The sequence below is a fragment of the Aotus nancymaae genome, unplaced genomic scaffold, assembly GCF_030222135.1.
Source record: "Aotus nancymaae isolate 86718 unplaced genomic scaffold, 86718_ANA_hifiasm-v0.15.2.pri h1tg000010l, whole genome shotgun sequence".
In the NCBI taxonomy this organism is placed as follows: Eukaryota; Metazoa; Chordata; class Mammalia; order Primates; family Aotidae; genus Aotus; species Aotus nancymaae.
In genome coordinates this window covers 21,943,475-21,969,998 of record NW_026988421.1, presented here as the reverse complement: position 1 = coordinate 21,969,998, position 26,524 = coordinate 21,943,475, and positions in this window count along the sequence as shown.

Below are 26,524 nucleotides of genomic sequence, written 5' to 3'. Positions count from 1 at the left end.
ACTGAAAATTCATTTAAAAGTATCACCTAAAAGACAAGTCAGAAAAAATGTTTTTATTTCCAGGTTTGGCAGATGTTAAAAAGTTTCACAAGTTCAGAAAAAGCTTCCATTTAGTGTTGAGACCCATGAAAAAGCCAAGAATATTTAATATTCCACTACTGCATGATCTTGTTTTTATTTATTCTACCCATATATTTTATCCCAACCTCTGTAAGTATTTAAGCACAATTAAAGAAAATAGAGTAAGATTTCCGTGAGATAGGTCTGAAAAAGTCTATTAAATGTCCTGAAGTACATTAAGTTTTCAGTAAAATGGCCTTCCCTTCTTCCTCACATAGGGCATCTTGATTCTCTCTTAGGAGTTCCTAGTAAGTCTGGTAGAAGAGAGGTGGCTAATCCTTCCCCCCAAAAAAGCTAGTCTTGAAGAGTCTCCAAGTCTCTGATAGAAAGTTGTTCTCTCAATAAGAGTGAATGGCACATCCAATACTCAAAAACACTCAACTCATATGGGAGGGTAGTGAGGGGATATGCCTACTAATCCTCCATTGGGATCAGTCTTGGGTGCCTACAGCAAAGGACTACACATGTCCTCCACCAGGTAAAAGGAAGTGATTATCTGGAGTCCTAAGAACTAAACAGATGTGATTCCGAATCCTATGGGACACAGTATAATTTTCTCTGACCCATAGTTTGTTATTCAAGTGGGGTGAAAATTTCTACTATGTAAGAGTAAATGATAATATGAGAAGCTACTAATGTAGTGCCTGGCACTTGGTACATATTAAATGGGTAAACAGTAAGTTAGTAACATCTCCATTTGAATCAGGATACTAGAGATGAGAGGAGATTTCCAGGGAACATGGAACCCAAAATGATGATGGAGAAGAACTGAGTACATTAAGAAGGGGCAGGACTTCCAAACACAAATTTTGCTAAATTTGCAACATTCCACAAATCATAAAAGATTTTAAGAAGAAATAGACATATCATATTTTAAGAAGAAATAGACATCTTTTTATTATCATTACCTTATTCTCTCAAATGTGGGCTAAAATAAAAATAGTCCACTGGACTGCTGTTAGAATACTGGGCACCAGAAGCTGTATGGTAACTCAAAATTTCAAACTCAACAGAAAAACATACATATGTTCCAGACATCTTTTTTTTCCAGACAGGGTTCGACTCTGTTACCCAGGCTGGAGTGCAGTGGTGTGATCATCACTCACGGCAGTCTCAACTTCCTGGGTGCAAGTGATTTTCCCACCTCAGCCTCCCAAGTAGCTGGGACCACAGGTGTTCACCACCAAGCTCAACTCCATTTTTTAAAATTTATATAGATGGGTCTCCCTATGTTGCCCAGGCTGGTTTCAAATTCCTAGGCTCAAACAGTTTTACTCCCTCAGGCTCCCAAAGTCAGACATCATTCCTGATGGGAAAAAAATGAAAGAAAAAAAAAGAAAGAAATGGGAAGAACAAAATAGCATCCAGTCCTGAGAGCAATTCTCTGACCTTTAGCTCTTAGCATCAAAGTAATCTGAGTTCACTGAGGCTTTGTAAACAGACCATGTATGATTCTGTTTTCAAATACCTGTACAGTTTCCTCCAGACTGTAAGACTCAAGAGATTTTAGGAACACAAAAGAAGAGATTGTGGCTAAACTTACATAATATGTAGTCACAAGGCCTGAGTTTGAATACCAGATTGAACTCTGATTAGCACGTGACTTATGAAGAACTCAGCTCTCTAAGCCATAGATACCTTCTTTATAAGGAGGACAAATACTAGGAGCCACCTCATAGGGCTGAGGTGAGGTTTCTAATGGGATGGTGCATATTCAATTCTATACCAAAGGCTGTTCATGATTAGTATCTGTACTTTGTGTTTTTTATTATTACTTCTATTTGGAGTTTGTGGATAATCTTATCACCTAGTTTGGTTATATATGATCCATAGGTTTGAGTTTTTCTATCTAGATTTTCTGGCTAATTTTACGTGGAGATTCAATAAGATCAAAAATGTCCCTGCCACATTTCTAGAATCTGTGCCACTAATTTTGAAATCCCCACCCAAACTCTTTCAAATAAGGCTTTAAGAAACTATTTTAGAATATTTTTTGATTTACAGAAAATGTGTAAAGATATTACAGAGAGGTCTCAAGTAAGCCCTTTAAAAAACTGGTCTTGAGTCTTCAAGTTGATGAGTTTGTACAACTGTAGACAAGAAGCCTAATCGTATACCAGCCACGTGACTGGGCTTTTCATCTTGCTAGCACACGCTCCCTTGCCCTCTTGCTCTCTCTCTGATGAAGCAAGTTGCCATGTTGCAAAGTGCTCCATGGAGAGATCCACAAGTCCTCTTGCCAACAGCTCCTGAGAAATCGAATCCTATCAACAGCTATGCAAGTAAACAAGGAAGTGCTTTCCACCTAGTCAAGCCTTCAATTTACAGTGTCTTTATGAGAGATCCAGAGCTGGAGGACCCAGCTAAGCCATGCCTACAGAGCCCAAATACCTGCCTACATTCCTCCAGACTGAGAGACTAGAGATTTTATTTTAGGAACACAATAGTGAGACTGTGGCTAAATGTATACACTTTAGAGTCACATTGCCAGAGTTTGAATACCAGGTTGAACTGTGACTAGCACTGTGACTTGAGGAGACACTCAATCCTCTAAGCCCCAGGTTCCTTCTGTACAAGAAGGACAAATAATAGTGAACACCATAGGACTGACATGAGGATTTTAATGGAATGGTGTGTATTCAGTGCATATTCAATTATATGCCAAGGGCTGTTCATGAATAGTACCTGTATTTTGTGTTTGTAATAAGGGTACCTAATGTACCTTATTAGAAACTGTGAGATAATCAATGTCATTTTAAACCTCTACATTTTGGAGCAATTCGTAATGCAGCAATAAATACCTAATGCAGGGAGCCAGACACTGTGCTAACAGTTGGAAATATGGTAGTAATAATCCAGGTCCCTACCCTGCCCTTTGGGGCTTACAGTATGGTGACTCTGAAAGTCCATGGCCCAGTGCTTCCCAGTTCTCCTTCACTACCAAAGCCCTGAACCACCCTGCATCACAAAGGGGCTAAATGGGAAGGTGGAGCATTTTTCTAATCAGAGTATCATTTTTCAAATTGACTGGAAGAAAAGTTTCTACATGCACTCAATGCCTGTTTGACATATCCCTCCTGGGTAATATTCATAGAAACTTGAAGGAATCCCTGTTAATACCCAGACTTGAAATCTCAGAGCCAAGTGCTGTAGCCTTGGGGCCTGATTTGCATCCATGAATATTCGACAGCACAAGAGTCCTTTGCTTGGGATTTCTGTCCCATGATGGGTGTCACTGGTAAGTGTGTTGCTGTGCATTTTCTCTTCCTGAACTGAATGTTCAACTCAGGAAATGCAATCTGAGGTACAGAGCAGAAGATAACTCCCTTTTCTATTTCCTTTCTACAGCAAAAACTCACTCTGGCTTCAGCATCTCTTGAAATGTTTTCACTACTGTATAAATTCTGGGAAAGGTGAGGTGATTTTTTACAGCTTCTTCCAGCCCTAAGGTTTGAGAGATGGTGAGTAAACCATTCAACGGCAGTCAAGTGTTCTACTAATATACTACTTAGACTCAAACAAACACGTAAGTAAATGAATAAAATTAAGCAATCACTACCATGTATGATGATTTTCAATATATTGGCAAATAGCTCATTTCCAGAAATTTAAGAGACATGTAGTGGAATATTTGATATTTTCAAATAATACTATTTTCATGGGATTGGCACTTATCATGTCAATAAGAAGCCTTTAGAATAGACTCAGAAGAATTTCAGGGACTTACTTTGTCATTTATTAAGAAAGACACCTCTCATTTTCCCTAAAAGAACAGCAGGGGAAATGGGCCTTGAGTCCTTTTGGAATCACCACCACTATGCAAGTTTTCACTATCTATCTTTATGTCCTTCATGGATTCTTTTGATGGGGCCAATATGATCTTGAGAGGGTACTGAGCACCTCCTTGGAGGAAGTAATAAGACTTATGGCCCAGGTGGACTTGGTGCTGGCTAACCTCCATCAGCAGGAGCTGACGCAGTACCTCCTCCCAGACCCTCGGTCTCAGAGTGTCACTGGGCCACTGAGGCAGCAGGCTGAGGTCACTTGGGTTCATTGGGCATAATGTTTCAACTTTTTCAAATATTTGAACTAGATTCACAGGTAGTAGTGCATTGCTTTAAAAATGTCAGAGTACCTTAAAAAAGATAGTTTACCATTGGGTAAAAAGCAGGATCACTGCTGTAGAACTAGATGAGTAAAGACTCAATCCAAAATTGGTCTACACAAAAGGAAGGCAACCAGCATTGACAGAGTACTACTCATTGTTGACAGATGGTACCTTAAATTCAGCCAACTGCCTCAGAAGATATTTTTCCTTATTCCCATTTCATATTCTACAAAACTGAGACTGAGGGGTTAGGTGAGTTGCTGAGATTACAGGGTCTGTGTGCTAAAGATGCTGAACTCGAAGGCAGCTATGCTTTTCATGTCTGGGTTCCTTTTATCCTACCGTGGTGAAACAAGAGATGTGCACCTCAGCCTTGGCTCTGCTTCTAAACAGCCAATGGCATAAACTTGTAGGCTGTACAATCTCTGCCATTGGGTTCTTTTGTGAGGAAATGAGTTGTTTGGATTAGGTAACTTCTGGGTCTCTTAAAATAATAAGGTCCTCACCCTGTGACCTCAAAGGTCAGTGTGGTAGGTGTTCAACAGAGGAGTAGAAACTAGACCTGAAAGCTAGGCAGATTGAAGTAATTACACTGAGAGAATAATTCCAGTTTTCTTTAGAAGAGTGATTAACTCCAAAAAGAACAATGGGGAGGCTTGAAGAAGCCTGCCCCAAGGCTAAACTGGCTTAGATTTGGCTATAGACATCAAAGAACAGGATGTGCTATTTCAAGTACGTGTGCCCTGTGCTGGGGCTGGAGGCTCTTTAGACACCCTGTGACTGACAGGCCCTTCCCTGAAGGAGACTGAAATGACACTATAGTTCTCGTCTCAGAGCCATGATTAGTAATACCATCCCTGACTGACTTAGACAAGCAATGCTAACATTACTAGTCCTCAGTTTCTTCAACCTTAAATCAGCATGGTATCTATGTTCTCATTTAGATCACATGAAATGATGAAAATCAGATGTAAAAATGTTTCAAGAAGATAAAATGATCTGAAACATGACTACAACTTTAAGAGAAAGTATTTACACTATAAGAAATTAAGTAGAAATTACATATAATTTATTTTGATAATGTATGCCTTTTCATGTTACTGTTCTGTGTAATTTTTAATGCAAAAACACACACACTAACACATACCAGAGAACAAATTTTATATGTATGTGTGTGTGTGTGTGATTCACAATTATATATATATATATAATTTGTTCTCTGGTGTGTGTTAATGTGTTTGTATATACATACACACATATATGTGTGTGTACATAAATACATATATATATACACACACATATATATGGTGTTTTCTTTTTCAAATTTTGGCATAACATACCTGATATGCTTAGGCTTTCTGTCCCCACCCAAATCTCGTCTTGAATTGTAATCTCCAGGTGTTGAGGGAAGGACCTGTTGGGAGGAAGTGTTCGGATTATGGGGGCAGTTTCCCCCATGTTGTCCTCATGATACTGTGTGAATTCTCACGAGATCTGATGGTTTTATAAATGTTACTTTTTCCTGTGTCCTCACTCACTTCTCTCCTGCCACCTTGTGAAGAAGGTTCCTGAGTCCCCTTCCACAATGACTGTTAGTTTCCTGAGGCCTCCACAGCCCTGCAGAACTGTCAATTAAACCTCTTTCCTTTATAAATTACCCAGTCTTAGGTAGTATCTTCATAGCAGTGTGAAAATGGACTAATACAATATCTGAGTTAAATCACCTAGTAAACCTATTTTAAAAATCAGATTCCCAGGTACCACTCAGAGTTATTGAAATTAAATCAGAATTTCATGGTGAAGAGCTTATAGGAAACTGCTTTTCCAGCTCATTTCCCAAGTATGGGGTCTCCAGGCTATATTGTGAGAAAATTCACTATCTCTGACTATACATACTGAGATACTCAGGCGTAACTTTCTATTGTTGGTGTTTCTACTTAATTTGAGCCCTTAGGTAAACTCTGAGACCTGTCCTGTGAGAATTCAAAGATGTTTCCCTTGTGCTGGATACAGGTTTATTGCTAGCAGTTGGCATTTATGTAGCTTTCAGAAAATTTGGGTAGGGAGATATGGCGGAAAACAGGAATTGAATCCAGAATTTGTATGGGTTCTTTTTTTCCCTCTGGTTCTCATTAAGGGTAAAGCTATTTCTTCATCTGAGAATGACAACTAAAAATGACTCATAAAACATTTGAAAAGCACAAACTCAAATTGGCTCAGTTTCCCTCCTCATTTCTACATTGATATCTAACAAGTGAAATGTCCCCTTCCACTTTCTGCTGCAATTTGAGGGTAGGTCATACTTTGGTACACAATATCATTAAGTATCAGAATCTAGCTCTGAAAGGGATTTAAGGAGTTGTGAAATCTAACCCTCATTCTTGACATAGTGCATGTGCTTGTACAGAGGAATGGTGGAAATGTCAGCTCTGTTAGTAAATGACCTTATTTTATCTCCTTAAACTTCATTTTCTCACCTATAAAAGTGGGTAATGGTATCTACCCAATAGCGGTTGTTAATACAAATTAAGATAGGGTTAGTGTCAAGGGAACATCTTCTTTCATCAATGAGGCAAAGAATAATCTGAATGCATCTGATAAAAGTTTCCAGTATTTTTCCCCACACAATTTATGAGGCTTAACTAAGAGTAGGCATGAGAAGGGTCTTGCTTCCATGCAACCAGGAGCAAGAGTCCAGCAAAGTTAATCCAGGAGCTCCAACACATGGCCCAGTGAAAGCTTCCTCATCACTCTGTGTCTGCAGAACCAAGACTGCCTCAGGAGGTGAGAACCAATCATTTGGTTTGGAATCCTTTCCACTACACCTGACCTTCCCTAGAAGCAATATGGAAAATGAAATATTTAAGAACAAGAATTCTGGAATGAGAATTGCTGAGACCGATTCCCAGCTAGACCAATCATTTTCTCCTCTGAAAAATAGACCAAATTACAGCAAATGCTTGATAGAGCTTTTATAAATTGTAATTTCAATGATTTTGATAAGAAAAGTGCGGATAAGCTTTATTATTTGTTTAGCTTAGTTGCATTAAAGGGAGATGGTGACACTTTCATGAGTTTTATGGAAGTGCACCTTTTTATTCTAGGACTAGCCATTTTAAACAAAGACTTAAAACAATGAGTGATGGCTCTGTCTTCTGACAATAGATATTGTCCCTATATGAATAAGTAGATTTTTTCTTTTGAAATATACATCCAATAAAGCATAGTCACTGATACGACAAGTTCCCCTAATGAAATCAGGTACTAAATGAATGACTCAAGACTTACATATGTAGTGCATGAAATTTGCACCAACCTTTGCATTAAGGTGCACTAATCCAGAAAAAATGTTTCCTTAACACTAACCCATTTTAATTTCTATTAACAACCTCTACTGGGTAGATACCATCACCCACTTTTATAGGTGAGAAAATGAAGCTTATGGAGATAAAATAAGGTCATTTACTAACAGAGTTGACATTTCCACCATTCTTCTATACAAGCACATGCTCTATGTAAAACATGAGGGTTAGATTTCACAAATCTTCAAATCCCTTTCAGAGCTAAATTCTGACAGTTAGTGATATTGTGGAACAAAGTATGACCCACCCCCATATCATATCAATTTTATACATTAAGTTTCTGATATAAAATGATTGTTCTAGGGTCCTAGTCTACAAACATTAGCCGGGTATTAGGGTACCACCTGTCTATCTTTACCTTCACTTCTTTTCAATCTTTCACATATTTCAATAGTTGTTGAGCACTTACTCTCTTTTTCAAGGCCTTAATGATGCTCAAGAATAAATCAGATTTCTGTATACACTGACTTGAAAGAACCACAATCTGGTCCCACAGTCGTTGTCTTCTGATGAAATTTTAACTCTCTATCAAAATGCTACCATGAAGTTGAAACATCATATTACTTAATAAGTTATTTCTTTTTCTATTTCTTCCTTATTTTTGACCTTGAATACAAAGACTGACATATTTTGTGAATTTCAGAAAGAAATATAATCCTCAGAGAACAGAACTTTTGCCACAATAACATAGTCAATTTAGAAATTTTCCTTCACTATCCTCCATTGCCTTATGATCTTTGATGATGGGCTATTTGATTGAATGTCTTTTTCTGATAGATTTCCTCACCCATACCCATAAAACAAAGCACTTATACCCAATGACATTCCATGATATATTACACCATAAAAAAGGAAAAAATAAAATGTTCTTCATATCATAGAGGGGTTTTCATTTATTATTATTTTAGACAGGTCTGTTATCTAATCATTAGTTCCAGATCATTACTACGCATTACTAGAACAATGGTTATAAAAGACAATAGAAATAAGCATGGCAAGGGTAGGAAAAGATATGATTATTTGTACTTACTTGTAATATATCATTCTAACATGTCATATTTTTTTCTTCCTCAACCAATGAAAAGTTGATACATATTCAATACAAATTTTACTTTATTTTTAACCTTCTTACTTCCTTTTAAATTGCTCATCTGGATTCCAGTGACAGCCATGACAAAGCACAGATGGCAGATGTAACAGCTTTCTTTAAATAACTGCAAAACCAGACCAACTACAAAGCAACTGTTTTTAGATGTTGAGTAAGATAAAGCATAGGACTGTGATCCATGAGCAAAGGAAACAAGTGAGTTGAGCTCTATATTTTCCATGACTTAAGACACTTAGCATAGACAGAGAAATGAGTGCCAAACATAGAGCTTCCCTTCATTCATTTTGGTCTCAATGAAGGGAAGAAGAAGAAGTGATGTATGGAGCTGCTGAGGCTATTTTCATTTTGAGGGCAAGGTTATACAGAGGAGGAACCTTAATTGCCAAGGACCTTGAGAAACTTAAATAAGATTTCCCTTAAGACTTTGACCTAGTAATTAGCTGCATATGTGCAAGTGAGAACCAGTGAAGCTACTGTGGCTGAGAGACAGTACACAGTTGAGAGATATTGGCATTCAGAGTAACTCAAGTTCACTTCCCATCCCAGTCAATATACTAAAAATCTAAAAAGCCAGACCTTAAAGAGTAGGGCTACTTTAGCTCTAGGTTAAAGACTATTTAGCTCCAAGACAATAAAGCCTAAGACCAAGCTGAGATAGGGCAAGCTGATCTGTCAAAATTTAACTAACTGCAAGAAAAAACACTTCTTAAATGAAGACAGCAAGCAGACTCTCAGCAACGTAACATCCACAATTTCCAACATACATTAAAAATACGAAAAAGCAATCAAGTGTGACACATAAACCAAGAGAAATGACGATCAGTATAAAAAGGCTCAAAGATGATCTAGACATTGGAATTAGCAGACAAGAAGTTTAAAATAGCTATCTCTAATATGTTCAAATAGTTAAAGGAAAATAGGATCATTATGTGTAATCATATGTGAAAACTCGGGAGAGAAATTGAAACTATTAGAGAAACCAATGACCACACACTGAGATATCTGAGATGATATGTTTATTTTGTCTGCCATTTGACTGTAGTGTTCTATAAACATTAATTAGTTAAAAGTGGTTGACAGTATTGCTCAGATTATCTATGTCTTATTTTTTTTTCTTTTTGGTCTAGTTATGTCTATAACTAAAAGTGAGATAAAATTTTCATTTGTGATTGTAAATGTTTATTTTTCCTTTCAATCTGTCAGCTTTTGCCTCATATAACTTTGCTATTAAGCACATGTACATTTATTATTTCATTCCTAATTCATACTTTGACATTATGAAATATCCCTTTTATCTCTGCTTGTACTCTTTGTTTTGAAGCCTATTTTATTTGCTATTAACATAGGCTCTTCAGGTGTATCTTGTTTATCATTTACACGGTATAACATTCTATCTATTTTTAGCCTATCTGCATCTGAATATTTAAAGATATTCCTAATAGACAACACAGAGTTGGTTATTACTTTTCTATCATTTTAATAGTCTCTGAGATATTTATGGATTGCATATGCTACTCCATATAATGCAATTTTTATTGTGTTGAATGTATGAATGCTGCTTTGATTTACTGTTTTTTTTAATCACCTTTATTGTTTCTTATCTTTCCTTATTATTTCTTTCTTACCTCTTTTGTATTAGTTGAAGAAATGTTAGAATTTCATTTTATTTGATTTGATGATTTTTATTCATGTCCATTTGTACTCTTTTTTAAAATAAATTTTTCTGGGACATACAAGAAGTATTTTCAGGTCTTCACAGATTTTTGAGTCACTATTATACCACCTCCAGTAAAATGTAGAAACTGTGCAACCACATACATCCTTTAACACTCCCATCTTTCCCATCTTACAGATGTGATAAACATCCAAGTCAATATTATAACATGTTTTAACATCGTATACATTCTACAATAATGAGTAAATATATTGTTATATTTACCATATCTAATTCTCTTCATTTATTTTCTAAAGAACTGAGTCATAGAGGATGTGACCCTTGTTCCTTAGTAATTATGTTATGACACCATAACACGTTGTGACACCATAGATGGTGTTGTGACCCTTGTGTCTTAGTAATTATGTTATGACACCATAACATGTTGTGACACCATAGATGGTGTTGTGACCCTTGTTCCTCAGTAATTAAACTGTACTTTACTGTACTGCAGATATGATGGTCTGAGAGTGCAAAAAACAACCCAAAGTGTTTTATTCTTTCACACCACTATGACCAACACAGAAGACTTCTGGGACCAGATGTGTGGTCACACATCAAGCAAGCAACAATTCTGCAACAGGCACCAGCTGGATGTCCTCTAATACAGTTCAGTTCTGACACTATCTACACGACAATAGCATCAGATGCTACAGGTTGAGGGCTTATCCCCGAAGACCGCCCACTGCCCGCTTCAGTCGCCAATTGCAAGCTTCAGGTTGTTATATCAGTGCTTTTCTGACTAACTGGCTATAAACTGGGAGTTTCACGATTCCTCCACAAAAATACATCTCCCGCCTCATATAATTATGTTCGATTAATTTACCAAACTGGCTCAAAGTACTCAAGGATATACTTACGTTTACAAGTTTATTATAGAGGATATTACGAAGGATACTTCTGAGAGATGCACAGGGCAAGGTAAGGAAGAAGGGGCGTGGAGCTTCCGTGCTCTCTCTGGTCATGCTATCCTTAAGTATCCATTGTGTGTTCAGCTGTCCCAAACATTAGGACAGGCTTTTTGAACCCTGTCCTTATGGTTTTTTTCAATGAAGGCTTCATTAAGTATGATTGATTAAACCATTATCTATTGATGATTAACTTAACCTTCAACCCTCTTCCATCCTTGGAGGTTCAGGGGTGGGGCAGAAAGTCCCAGCCCTCTAATCTTGCCTTCTTCTTTCCAGTGACCATCCCCATTCTGAAGCTACCTAGGGCTACCAGACATCAGTAAACTCATAAGTGAACAAAAGACATTACTTCGGGGAATCTAAGGATTTAAGGAATTGTACGTCAGGAAACAGTCGAAAACCAAGTATCTATTTCACAATATAACAGATAAAAATTACCATTGAAATGTATGTATTTCATTCTTATTTTTGCCAGATATACAAATCTGACAGTATCTACCGTCTCCCTACAAATATGTGCATGCATGGATGCGCGCGCGCGCGCACACACACACACACACACACACACACACTACTCTCAGCGACTGTTACATCATTACCTGGACTCCACAGTTTCTAACGAGAGGTAAAACGTTTTTCAAATCATTGTATACACGATGTATCACTTTTATCTGGCTGTTTTAAAGACTTTGTTTTTCAGCGGATCTACCATGTTTTGGTGAATCTGTAAATTTATGTTTCTACAATTTGGGATGTTTTCAAGTATTTCTTTGAATACATTTTACTTACTTTTCTCATTCTTCTTCCTCAGGGATTCAAATCACATACATGTTAAGTAATTTGTTATTTTCTTGCAGGACTGTAAGTCTTTGACTTTTATGGGTTATTTTTATTTTCTTTCATATTTGTATGGTTGGATAATTTCTATTGTTAAAATGCCTTTGCCATTTTAAACAGTACTGCAATAAACATAGGCATGCACATATCCTTATAATAGATTGATTTATATTCCTTTGGGTATATACCTAGTAATGGGATTGCTGGGTCAAATGGTATTTCTGGTTCTAGATCTTTGAGGAATTGCCACGCTGTCTTCCCCAATGGTTGAACTAATTTACATTCCCACCAACAGTGAAAAAGCATTCCTATTTCTCCACATCCTCACCAGTATCTGTAGTTTGTTGATCTTTTAATAACTGCCATTCCAATTGACATGAGATGGTATCTCATTGTGGTTTTGATTTGCATTTCTCTAATGATCAGTGACATTGAGCTCTTTTATGTTTGTTCGCTGCGCAAATGTCTTGTTTGGCAAAGTGTCTGTTCATGTCCTTTGTTCACTTTTTGATGGGGTTGTTTTCTTCTTGTACATTTGTTTAAGTTCCTGATAGATTATTGATATTAGACCCTTAGCGAATAGATTGCAAATTTTTTTTTCTTTTCTCTAGGTTGTCTGTTTACTCTGATGATCGTTTCTTTTGCTGTGCAGAAGCTTTTTAGTTTAATTAGACCCCATTTGTCAATTTTTGGTTATGTTGCAATTGCTTTTGATGTTTTTGTCGTGAAATCTTTGCCTGTGCCTATGTCCTGAATGGTATTAACCAGATTTTCTTTTAGGGTTTTTATAATTTGGGGTTTTACAATGAAGCCTTTAATCCATCTTGAGTTGATTTTTGTATATGATGTTAGGAAGGGCCCAATTTCAATTTTTTGCATATGGCTATCCAGTTCTACTAGCACTATTTATTAAATAGGAATCCTTTCTCCATTGCTTGTTTTTGTTAGGTTTGTCAAAGATTAGAAGATTGTAGATGTGTAGTCTTATTTCTGTAGTCTATTCTGTTCCATTGGTCTATGTTTGTTTTTGTAACAGTACCATACTGTTTTTTTTTTTTTTTTTTTTTACTGTAGTCTTGTAGTATAGTTAGAAGTCAGGTAAGGTGATACTTCCAGCTTTGGTCTTTTTGCTTAGGATTGTCTTGGCTATATGAACTCTGTTTTGGTTCCACATGAATTTTAAAGTTCTTTTTCTAATTCTCTGGAGAATATCAGTAGTAGTTTAATGGGACTACCGTTGAATCTATAAATTACTTTTGGCAGTACAGCCATTTTCACAATATTGATTCTTCCTATTCATGAGCATGAAATGGACTTCCATTTGTTTGTGTTGTTTCTTATTTCCTTGAGCAGTGGTTTGTAGTTCTCCCTGAAGAGGTCCTTCACTTCCCTTGTTAGCTCCATTCCTAGGTATTTTATCCTCTTTGTATCAATTCTGAATGAGAATTCCTTTATGATTTGGCTCTCTGCTTGTCTATTGTTGGTGTATAGGAATGCCTGTAATTTGGGCACATTGATTTTGTATCCTGAGACTTTGCTGAAGTTGCTTATCAGCTTCAGGAGCTTTTGGGCTTAGACTATGGGTTTTTTTAGATATAGGATCATGTCATCTGCAAACAGAAACAATTTGACTTCCTCTTTTCCTATTTGAACACCTTTTATTCTTTCTCTTGCCTGATTGCCATGGCCTAAATGTCCAATATTATGTTGAATAGGAGTGGTAAGACAGGGCGTCATTGTCTTGTGCTGGTTTTCAAGGGGATGATTCCAGCTTTTGCCAATTCAATATAATACTGGCTATGGGTTTGTCATCATGTGTTTAGAATTTTATTTTTGTCTAGAGTTTTCGGTTGTTACCTTCAAGAGTATTGGCCCAGTAGGAGCTTATTCAAGAATACCAGAAAAGAAAGTTCTCCTTTTATTTTTACATCTTCATTTCTATATTAACATATATAAAATTATGAGCTACAGAAAATTTGGCAAAATGTGAATTGTTCCTTTCTCATTCAATGGCTACAGTAAAATTGAGAGCCTTAGATTCATTTTTGAATGATAGCCCAGATATCATCTATAATTCAAAGGGCCCTGGAATACTCCATTCTCCTAGGAAGGGTATTACATCTGTGACAAATAAAAGTAAATAAATATGAATTCCCAGCGTTGCTAAATTAAAACATCAACTCTGAATTTAGAAGTCAAAATATTCAACCACCATCATGATCCATGCATAATTCATGATTAAACCATGAAAAATATACATTTCACTTGTGAGAGCGAAGGGTGAAGGTGTACGGGTACTGGACAGGATGTCAGAAGCATTCCAGGCAGCCTTCCACTCTCTCCTTCTGGCCACCACAATTAATATGCCAGGGTAAACAAAACTGCTTATAATTTGATTTAGATCACTTATTCATAGTTTTTTTAAATTAAATGTTTGTTATAGATTTTTAATGCATTAGTGGCTTAATGGTTTCTCGAGTTTTCCATAAAGAAAACGTTAGGAAAGAACCTCTTGTGTACTTCCCTTTCAATCTGATACTCAAGTGCATTCCAGTATTTATGGAGGGGGATCATTACAAACACCTCACTCTCACAACATTTTCTGACAATGTGGACAAATCTCATGGTTTTTGGCATAATGCTGCTTAGCTATATGATATATAAAATCATATGGCTGAAAAATAAAACAAAATTACTAGCTGCATGCTGGTACTTTTAATACTACAAGAGTGATTGAGTCCTATTTTCAATATTTCTATAAGGTATTAAAGAAAGGAATCAGTTTCACTGGCAACATTTACCCCTAGCAAACATAGTCTCTCTCTCTCTCTCGTTCTCTGTCTCTCTCTCTCTCTCTCTCTCTCTCTCTTTCCCCACCTCTCTCTCTCTCATACATGCACACACACAAAAAAACACACACAAACACACACAATAATCAAAGCCTAGAAGCCCTCTTTAAGGTACAAAAATGTCATCCTTGTATCATAGTCTGGAAATAATGACAGATTCCTCAGCAAACTCTGTTGCAGTTACATTATTTACTTTTTTTAAAAAAATTTCTCAGTTTTATTTTAAGTTCAGGGGTACATATGCAGGATGTGCAGGTTTGTTACTTAGATAAATATGTGTCATGGTGGTTTACTCCACAGATCATCTCATTACATAGCTACTAAGCCCAGCATCTGTTAGCTGGTCTTCCTGATGCTCTCCCTCTCCCTACTGCAACCTGATGGATCCCAGTATGTGTTGTTCCCTGCCCCCATGTGTCCATGTGTTCTCATCATTCAGCTCTCACTTATAAGTGAGAACATGTGGTATTTGATTTTCTGTTCCTACATTAGTTTGCTGAGGATAATGGCTTCTGGCTTCATCCATGTTCCTGCAAAGGACATAATATCTTTTCTTTTTTTGGCTGCATAGTAGTTCATGGTCTATATGCATCACATTGTCTTTAATCAGTGTATAATGGATGGGCATTTAGGTTGAATCCATGTCTTCACTATAGTGCTGCAATGAACATACACGTGCATGTATCTTAAAAAAAAGGAAAACAAAAACACAAAAACAGAACGTCACTCTGTTGCCCAGGCTGGAGTCCTGTGGCACAATCTTGGCTCACTAAAACGTCCACCTCCTGGGTTCAAGTTATTCTCCAGCCTCAGCTTTCCATGTAGCTGGGATTACAAGCATGTACTACCATGCCCAGCTAATTTTTATATACATTTCTTTTAGTGGAGATGGGTTTTCACCATGTTGGCCAGGCTGGTCTTGAACTCCTGACCCCAAGTGATCTGCCCATCTAAACCTCTCAAAGTGATGAAATTACAGGTGTGAACCACTGTGCCTGGCCACATGTATATTTATAATAGAATAATTTCTATTTCTTTGGGTATATACCCAGTAATGGGATAGCTGGGTTGAATGGTATTTCTGACTCTCCATCTTTGAAGAATCACTACACTGTCTTCCACAATTGTTGAACTAATTTACACTTTCACCAATAATGTAAAAGCATTTCTTTTTCTCCACGACCACTCCAGCATCTGTTGTTTTCTGACTTTTTAACAATAGTCATTCTGATTGATATGAGATGGTATCTCACTTTCATATTTCTAATAATCAGTGGTGTTGAGCTTTTCTTCATGTTTGCTGGCTGCATGTATGTCTTATTTTGAGAAGTGTCTGTTCATGTCCTTTGCCCATGTCTTAATGAGGTTGGGTTTTTTTTTTTTTGGTTTTTTTTTGTAAATTTGCTTAAGTTCCATGTAGATGCTGTATATTAGACCTTTGTCAGGTGGTTAAATTGCAAAAAAATCTCCCATTCTGTAGGTTGTCTGTTCACTTTGATAATACTTTCTCTTGTTGTGTAGAAGCTCTTTAATTAGATCCCATTTGTCAACTTTTGCTTTTGTTGTAATTGCTTTTGGCATCTTTGTCATAAAATCTTTGTCTGTGTCCATGTTCTGAATGACATTGCCTAGATTTTCTTCTAGGGTCTTTATAGTTTTGGGTTTTACATTTAAGTCTTTAATCCATCTTGAGTTGATTTTTGTATATGGTATAAGTAAGGGATCCAGTTTCAGTTTTCTGCATAAAGCCAGCCAGTTCTCCTAGCACCATTTATTAAACAGGGAATCCTTTCCTCATTGCTTGTTTTTATCAGGTTTGTTCGAGATCAGATGATTATAGCTGTATGGTCTTATTTCTCAGTTCTCTATTCTATTCCATTGATCTATGGGTCTGTTTTGGAACCAGTACCATGCTGTTTTGATTACTGTGGGCTTGTAGTATAGTTTGAAATTTGGTTGGGTGATGCCTCCAGCTTTGTTCTACTTGCTTAGGACTGTCTAGGCCATTTGAGCTCTGTTTTAGTTCCATATAAATTTTAAAATAGGTTTTTTTCTAATTCTGCTAAGAATGTCAATGGTAATTTGATGGAAATGGCACTGAATCTATAAATTGTTTGGGACAGTATGACCATTTTCACAATAGTGATTCTTCCTATCCACAAGCATGACTTTTTTTTTCCCCATTTGTGTCATCTCTGATTTCTTTGAACAGTGGTTTGAGTTATCCTTGAAGAGGTCCTTTACTTCCCTCTTAGCTGTATTCCTAGGTCTTTCATTATTTTTGTGGCAATTGTGAATGAGAGTTTATTCACGATTTGGCTCTAAGCTTGCCTTTTGTTAGTGTAGAAATGTTAGTGATTTTTCCACAATGATTTTGTATCCTTAGGCTTTGTTGAAATTGTTTATCAGCTGAAGAAGCTTTTGAGCTGTGACAATGGGGTTTTTTAGATATAGGATCATGCCATCTGCAAACAAAGATTTCATCTCCTCCTATTTGAATGCCCAGGACCAGATGGCATTACACCTGAATTCTACTAGGGGCACAAAGAAGAGCTGGTACCATTTCTACTAAAACTATTCCAAAAAATTGAAAAGGAGGAACTCCTCCCTAACTTATTCAATCATTGAATAAGTCAGCATCATTCTGATACCCAATCCTGGCAGAAATACAACAACAACAAAAAACCTTCAAGCCAATATCCTTGATAAAAATCAGTGCAAAAATTCTCAAAAAAACACACAACAAACTGAGTCCCACAGCACATAAAAAAGCTTATCCACCACAATCAAGTAGGCTTAATTCTTGGGATGCAAGGATGGGTTCAGCATACAAAAACTAATGTATGTGATTCATCACATAAAATAATTAAAGACAAAAACCACATGATTGTCTCAATAGATGCAGAAAAGCCTTCAATAAAACTGAACATACCTTTATGTTAAAAACTCTCAATAAATTAGTTATTGAAGTATTAGGTATTATTTTGAACATACCTCAAAATAATAAGAACCATATATGACACACCCACAGCCAATATCATATTGAGTTGACAAAAGATGGAAGCATTACTCCTGAAAACTGGCACACAACAAGGATGCCCTCTCTCATCACTTTATTCAACATAGTATTGGATGTTCTGACCAGGGCAATCAGGAAAGAGAAAGACATTGTTTATTTTCAGTGACCTCAATTTGCCACTGAACTGATTTTTATAACAAAATTTTAATTCTTACTTTACTCACATACACAAACATGGCTAACTTCCCCCCCATTAATTCCAAAGTAGTTTACCAAATCTCTTTATAATTTGGCCCTATGCTTCTTTTCCAGGTTAATCTTTCCTTCCTATTGTACAAAATAATAACCTGAGTTATGAAATATATGCTAATCAGCAGGGCTAGATAAACTATTAAACATCTATTCCATAATGAGGTACCATGCACTTTAAAAAATAAAAAGTTTCATATTTTATTATAGAGTTACCACTGAGATATATTGTTAAATGAAAAAAATACTACCAATATGCATGTTTCTGAAAGTGAGAAAAAAAATGACATCTGCTGCCAAGAATACAAAATAAACTAATAACACTGGTTACCTCTAGGGAGGAAAGCCTGACGGCTGGAATTTGAGATAAGTAGCAAGAGGCAGAATTATTGCTTTGTAACTTTTATACCTACTGAATTTTGAACAATAAAAATTCATTACCTATTCAAAAAATAAACATAACTACATTTAATTAAGTATAATTTCAAAAACTGAATTCAATATGAATCATTACACCCCTGGATTACCATTTTAGAACAATGTTTCTCTTAGATGCTAAAAGGAAGCCTCAGGAAGACTCTGATATTCAAGTGCAGAAGATGCTGTGAAGCTCTCAGTCAGTCTAGATAGGAGAGAAGATAAGAGGAGAGAGTAGTAGATAGAAATACTCCTGTGAGCTCCAGTGGGGAACTTCTTCCCTACAACTGGAAAGCATCTGAAAGTTACTCTATAGCCACACCCTCTCTTAATTAAGATGGCTCCCTTCAAATAATAAATAATAAAGATAAAGGCAATATCAAAAAATTAGTTCAAACTATCCTTTTAAGAGAGGAGAAGGTTCTCTTTATTCTTTCAAATATTCTTTAAATTCTACTAGAATAGACAGCGAAAAAGAATAGCCATTGAAAAGTGGATATCAGTGTTCAGACACATTTATATCAATACCCTTCACTAACGAAGTTTTTAAGACTTTTTTTTTTCTTAGTGCCATGATTTTGCCAACGGAAGTGAAGAAAGATAATGAATATATGTGAAGATTATTTATTTATTTAGAAACTAATGTTTATTTTCCATCAACCTTATTTCCATGTTGCTTAAGAGCCTGTGCAAAAACAGCTTAAGATCATTCAATAGTTGTGAAGATTTATTTTTAAAGGCGAAAAGAAATGATGATCTGCCAGTCCTTGGAAAAAATATATATATACTTGTCTGTCTTCATTGTGCCAGCGAATTGACAAAATTCGCATCTTTCAGGAAACCTAAAGAGTGGTATCCTGATGTCCCTTCTGCAGGGAGATTTTCTTAAACTCTTTAATTTTCATGTCCTAGATAATTTATCTCTCACATGTATTGAAATCCTAATAGTTGCAAAGGGCTATATCAAGATTGAATTAATTATTTCAGTGATTAAGGATATGGTTTTCAATTCACTCTACTTAACTATGTCTAACTGGGATTAAAGCCAGAGAGCCATTTTAAAGAAATAATGTTATCTCAACCTTAACATTTTAAAAGAGAAGTGTGATGCTGTTACTTTGTCTCATACCAAATCACAGCCACTTAACCACAGAGATGTATTTCAGTTTAAATACTTGCTCCAGAAAATGCCAATTATTGTGGAGAAGAGATGGGTAATGACTTGAATATTTAAATCAGCTAGTAAAACATATGTTTAAAATAAAAATGGGAAAAAATGGTTGAGAACTCACAATGAACTGCACTTTGGGCCTCACATAGTTTATTAGTTTTCATATTCATTTTCTATTTGTTATTAAATTATCATTTTATCCCTAATAAATTCCTCATTTTTGATAACAAAAATCTTTGATCTTTTCAAAATGTCTTTACTAGACACACTAAAAAAATTCTTCTAAGAGGCCAACTCCAATTTAATTTCTAGGAAAAAGAGAAATTCTTCATTTCCTCTCGAGTATGAAGAAGACAAATATCATCAGTGTTCTGTGTAGTAGACCCACTCTATAAATGCCTGATTACTCTCTGAAAGACTCCACACTTCAGATGGGCCGCATGAAGCACATAGGATGATACCAACTACTACGGAACTGGGAAGACAAGAGAGGTTGATGGCAATGGAACAGTTTTCCTGAATTCTCATAGGGTGACGGGAAGGTTACTGTGGCTATTGCCTGATGTTACTCATTTATAAGAGCAGTTGGAGAAACTATCCATAACCTTGCACTGACTTCTAAGTTACAAGACCTCCTGCAGTTAAACTGATAAAGGAGTTAAGAAGAAATCACTTAGGCAGATAGTGAGGATATAAGAAACCTCAGTAAGACTTTATTTTTTTAATGAAAAGTAGCCCCAAATCATTTTCTATCAAAGAGTAGCCTGTAAAGTCAAGCTGCAGTCATAGACAAGCAAACTGGGAGGCTGAATGGGTGAATGCCAGCAGGAACTAGGGACCAGACATGTTCAAGATGGTGGCTCCATCTTCCCTTCTCTTCCAGTCACGTGTAGAGTAAGAATCAGACACTATGGCAGTGCCCAAGGGAATAATTCACTTGCATAATAAGCTTAGGGTGGGGCAACCAGCCTTCCCTATGCACTATGTAAACGTCATATCTGATTGAATCAATCTGTGAGCCCTATGTAAATCAGACAAGGCCTCCTCAAGCCAGACCGTAATATCCAGTACATCTGCCACCAGCTGATCTTTCCTTTTGGAAGTCCCCTCTCTCTCACTAGAGAGAAAGAGAGCTGTTTTCTTTTCTCTTTCTTCTGCCTATTAAACCTTTGCTCCTAAACTCCTTGTGTGTGTCCATTTTCCTAGTGTGAGAATACGAACCCCAGGTATATAGCCCAGACAATGTAGCCACTTCATACTGGGGACCTTATCTGGGATACCAAAGTACAATCAGTCATCAAAACGGCGAGTAGAGGAGCAAACTCCAACTCTATCCTTTCATTCTGGGGCTCTTGGACTCCATTTTAAAACCAAATCAAACCAAATACTGGGCCCCCTTCAGCCATTTAAAAATGATCAGCATGGCTGCCAGGCTTACAAGAGTTAAGGGACATGCTTGCTGGGGAGAACATGGAGAATCCCCGGTACCCATGTGTTGCTAAGCCTATTGGCCATGTTAGAATCAGCTTCCTTTCATGGAGGACTTAGTTGTCACGTGAGGCTAGAAGAGGTTCTGGAGCAACTGAGTATTTCTGGCTGTGGCTACCCACCGGTGTTATCCAAAGGCATCTGGACTGACTCCAGCCTCTAACTGCCCAATGGGGTGTTGGCAACAGGATTGTCAACTTTTCTATCATTATTTCCTCCTTTCCTGTCTGTGATCATCTATCTTCTCTGGGTATGCAATGTGTGGGAAGTTCTTCAGTTGAGGGAAGTAATCTTGTTAGGCAAGATCAGGGAATGTCATTGTAACCAGAGATATAACTCAAGGGAAGGCATCTTTGTGATTTTCTACAAACAGAGGGTCCCCCCCACCACAGTGAGCATCACTCTTTGCCCTTGGTCTGGAGAGCACAAGGCATTTCCAGGTCTCTCTCTGCCCTTGATCTAGCGAGTGCATCACACTTCCAGGTCTCTCTCTGGCTTTGGTCTAGATAGCACATGGCATGTCAAGGTCACTCTGCCCTTGGTCTGGAGAGCACATGACATTTCAAGGTCAACATCGCCACCTAGTGGAATAGGGATCCTCTCCATGAGGCACACTGTCAGTCCTTTACCTAAATATTCTAGCTTCCCAATTATCTTCCCTTTTTGCACCTTTTTACTAGAAATCAGGCTTCATGCTGCTTCTGTAAACCAGAAAATTCTGCCTTCAACAACTAGCAGTAAAATATCCTCCAAAGCTAAAATTTTAGTCTCAATATTGTCCCATCAGCAAGAAAATGGCCATTTGGTCCCTATGTTCTTTTAAGGTACCTATTCTGCCTCCAATTAGAATGGTACTTAATTACTAAGAGGATTTTAAGTTTGAAAGTTAACAAGAACCATTCTCTAAGGGTAAAGGCTTCAGTATGGGCTACAAAAGCAGGATATAGAGCTCAAACCAGCACACTTCCTCCATTAAAGAGAGAAGTCCCACAGTTGTCCAAATGTAACTGTCACATAGTCTCTCCCAAGATTCATTATTTTGGGAAGCCAGACAGGCCACACAAGTCTAGAAAGTGAAAGGGAAATCACAGGCAGAGGACTAGAGGCACATCGGTGAGCGTGACTAATCCCAATCTCTTAGTTCCTCTGGATCCATGGCTGGAGGTCATGCCTGGAACCATGGGCAGCATATCTAACAAGGTGTCAGGACCCAGGAACCAAAGAAGAAAAACAGCAGGGGGGACATCTCCACTGTTTTCCTCTCCACCCTGGGTCACACCAAAAAGGGAGACTAAAGGGATGCCTTTTTCTCACTTCTCTTTCTAGATGGGTAACAGATTATCTTCAGCCTATACTCCTCTGGAGTACCTTCTGAAGCACTGGGACTCCTTTAAACCTGTGACTTTGAAGAAAAAGTGGCATATTTTCTTTTGCACAAGGGCATGACCTTCTTACCCTCTTGAACCAGCCTGGCCTGTGGAAGGGAGCCTTAAGTTTAATATCCAACAATTAGATCTTTTCTGCAGATGGGATGGAAAATGGTCCAAGGTACCTTATGTATAGGCTTTCTTTGCCCTGTGAGACAACTCAAACTTTTGCAAGTGTTGCACAATCAACCCTGCTTTTTTAGCAATTGTATCAGGCAGGCCCAAAGGGAATGATTCCTGAAGACTAGAAAAGCAACTTCTGGGGGAACCATCTGAGGCAGCTCTTGGGTGCCCCAGTCCTTCCAAACCACCTTATCTAAGACCACCTCCAACCACTCCACCAGCTCTTCCACCTTTGTCATTTCCAAAATTCCCCACTCCCCCATCTTTACTCTTACCTCTACAGGAAATGCCTAGTGGAGGTAAGGTCACTAGGATTTGAGTTCCCTTCTCATTGTAGGACCTTAGTCAATTAAAGGGAGGCTTAGGTCAATTTTCTGATTTTGATAGATATATAGAGGCCTTCCAAAATTTAAATCAGATATTTGACCTCTTATGGTGGTATGATATGCTGTTCCTAAGCCAAGCCCTAACCACAGCTGAGAAGCAGGCAGCTCTGCAGGCAGCAGAGAAATTTGGAGATGAGCAGAATGTCTCCTTTAGTCAGCCTAAGAGGGAAAGAGAAAATAGGGAAGGTGAAGAAATAATGGAAACACCATTCCCAATAGAAAGGGAAGCAGTTCCTCTAGACAATGCTAATTGGGACCCTGATGATGCCACATATGAATGAGAAAGGAAACATTTTTTAATGTGCATATTGGAAGGCCTATGAAGAACTATGGCCAATCCTCTTAATTACTCTAAACTGTCTGTGATAGACCAAAAGCCAGATGAGAATCCTGCAGTCTTTATGGGAAGACTGAGACAGACTCTAATAAAGCACACCTCCCTATCTCCTGAGTCAGTGGAGGGACAGCTAATTCTAAAGGACAAGTTTATTACACAGGCAGTACTCAATCTCAGAAGGAAGCTATAGAAGCAGTCTATAGGACCAGACAGCACTTTAGAGAAGCTCCTAAAGGAGGCTACCTCAAGTCTTTTATAACAGGGACCAGGAGGAGAACCAGGAGTAGGACCAGGAGAAAGAGAGAAAGCAAAAGAGAGGAACAGAGGCTCTAGTAGCTGCTTTGAGGCTTGCAAAGTCCAGGATCTCTGACGTACATCCACTAGTTGCTGTTGATACAGCAAGTCCCGGCACATTAAGAAAAAGCACCCAGGCATCAAGAAGAAACCACCATGACCCTGTTCAGCACATGGGGGGGACCACTGGAAATTGGATTGCCCCCCAGAGATAAAGGTTACAGGGTTCAGAACCAATCTCACAGATGGTCCAACAGGACTGATGGGTCCTAGATTTGGAACTCCCAGCTCCAGTGTTTCAAACTGCCATTACAGCAGAGGAGCCCCAGGTGATTCTAGAAATTGAAGGAAAGAAGGTAGATCTCCTTCTGGACACTGAAGCCAGGCCTCTCTCTCCTCTCTAATCCAGACCTTCCCTTTTCCCACAACACAACTGTGAGGGGTGTCTAGGGAAAAACTCTAATTTGATATTTTTCTCAACCCCTTAGTTGCAAATGGGGAAACTTACTATTTACACATGCCTTTTTAATTATGCTAGAAAGTCTCTCTCCTTTATTAGGTAGAGACATTTTAGTTCATAAAATGAGCTAAATGGGGACCATCCTCCTTGTAGCCCCAGAACAATCTCTTTGTCTCCCCCTGGTGGAAGTTAATATCAATCCAGGAGTGTGGGCAACTCAAGGAAATCTTAAATGAAACATGCTCCTTCTGGTTCTCTAGTCAAGTAGAAGAAAACCTGCAGGTACTTTAAGATCAAGTTAAAATCACTGACAGGTTAAGAGAAAAGGCATGCTCCTGCCGTGGATGGCTACAATACCTCTTTAATGAATTCCAGTCTTCTCTGTGGAACTGGTTAACTCCATTATTAAACGTCCTCTTACTCATATGTTTTATATTAATGCTTGAACCTTGGCTACTCAATACTGTAACTCAAATTGTTTCCTAGAAGCAATCAAACTGAAAATGGTCCTGCAGACTGAACAATGAAGGGATACACCTTTCTTCCAAGAACCCTTGGATCAGCCCCAGAAGAGCGCTAGCTGCTGTTCTCCACATGATGCCCCTTTTCAGCAGGAAGTAGCCAGAAAGAGTCATCACCCAAAACCCCCTAACAGCAGTTAGGGTTACCACTCCTGAGGAGGGAATGATAGAGGAGTTAAGAAGAAATTCCCTAGGCAGATAATGAGGGTATCAAAGTCCTCAGTCAGGCTTTTCTTTTTAATAAAATGCAACTCCAAATCATTTTCTAACAAAGAGTAGCCTGTAAAGTCTACCTGCACACATAGACAAGCAAGCTGGGAGCTTGCATGGGGGAATGATGGCAGGAACTACGGACCAGACATGTTCAAGATGGTGCCTCCATCTTCCCTTCTCTGCCAGGCATGTGTACAGTAAGAAGCAGACACGATGGCACTGGCCAAAAGAATAATTCATTTGCATAATAAGATTAGCGTGGGGCAACCAGCTTTCCCCAAGTATTATGTAAATGTCATACCCCATCGAAGCAATCTGTGAGCCCTATGTAAATCGGACACAGCCTCTTCAAGCTGGACTATAAAATCCAGTGTGTCTGCCACCAGCCAGTCTTTCCTCTTGGAAGTCCCCTCTTTCTCACTAGAGAGAAAGCTGTTTTCCTTTCTCTTTCTTCTGCCTATCAAACCTCAGTTTCTAAACTCCTCATATGTCCTAAATATTCCTGGCAGGAGACAATGAACCCCAAGTGTATACCCCAGACAATGTAGCTGCTTCAAAACCAACCTATGTCTAGGGAGTGACCTCATGATGACTGTCAATAACACCTACTGCACTTGTTTCTCCTTGGTTTTCTTACTTATAATTTTGCACATCCATAGACGGGCCTATTGGTTTTTCTGGGCTTGTTATGCTCTTTGGCTTTTGCTTTTTCATGGCTCTCAGAATGGGTAAGAGCTGATTTACTGAATCTCTCACATTCTCTGTTCTTCTTGCATGACTCAGAATATCAGTGAGTAAAAGAAAGGGAGCCAAGATGAGAGACTAAGCTTATATGCCTCTTACTCATCTCTATGAAAGTCAGGTGGCATTGCAGAAAAATAAAACACTAAAAATGTTGAAAATATAACATATTTTTAGACCAAAAAAAAGGACCATCTGTAAAATAGACAGCAGAAAAAAATCAGCAAAGAATCTCTGCAAAATAAGACTGCTAATGACCAAGAACCCCGAAGTGCTGAAGACAGTGAGTGTCATGAATGAAACAGAGAACCTAATAAACAGAAAATGAAATGATTCTCAAAGAGACCAAAAAGAACAAATGATTTAAGACATTAAAATCAATAAATCAATACTATTAGGAAAAAAAGATAATGATGGTGTCCAATTAAATATGACAAGAAGTCTTATTGAACATATTTATGAGAATCACAAAATGTGAGAGAATTAATTGACAAAGGCCATAAAACTGAAAAAAATAAAGCCATAATGCAAAGTACAATTATCAGATATTCAGAGTTTGTGGGTCAAAGGCAGGCTACAAAATTTGTCTAAAAGCTGCTTAAAAGCCAAAGCAAAGACTAAAATACAATTTGATACACAAATTATAGGGTTTACAAAATAATAAAATAA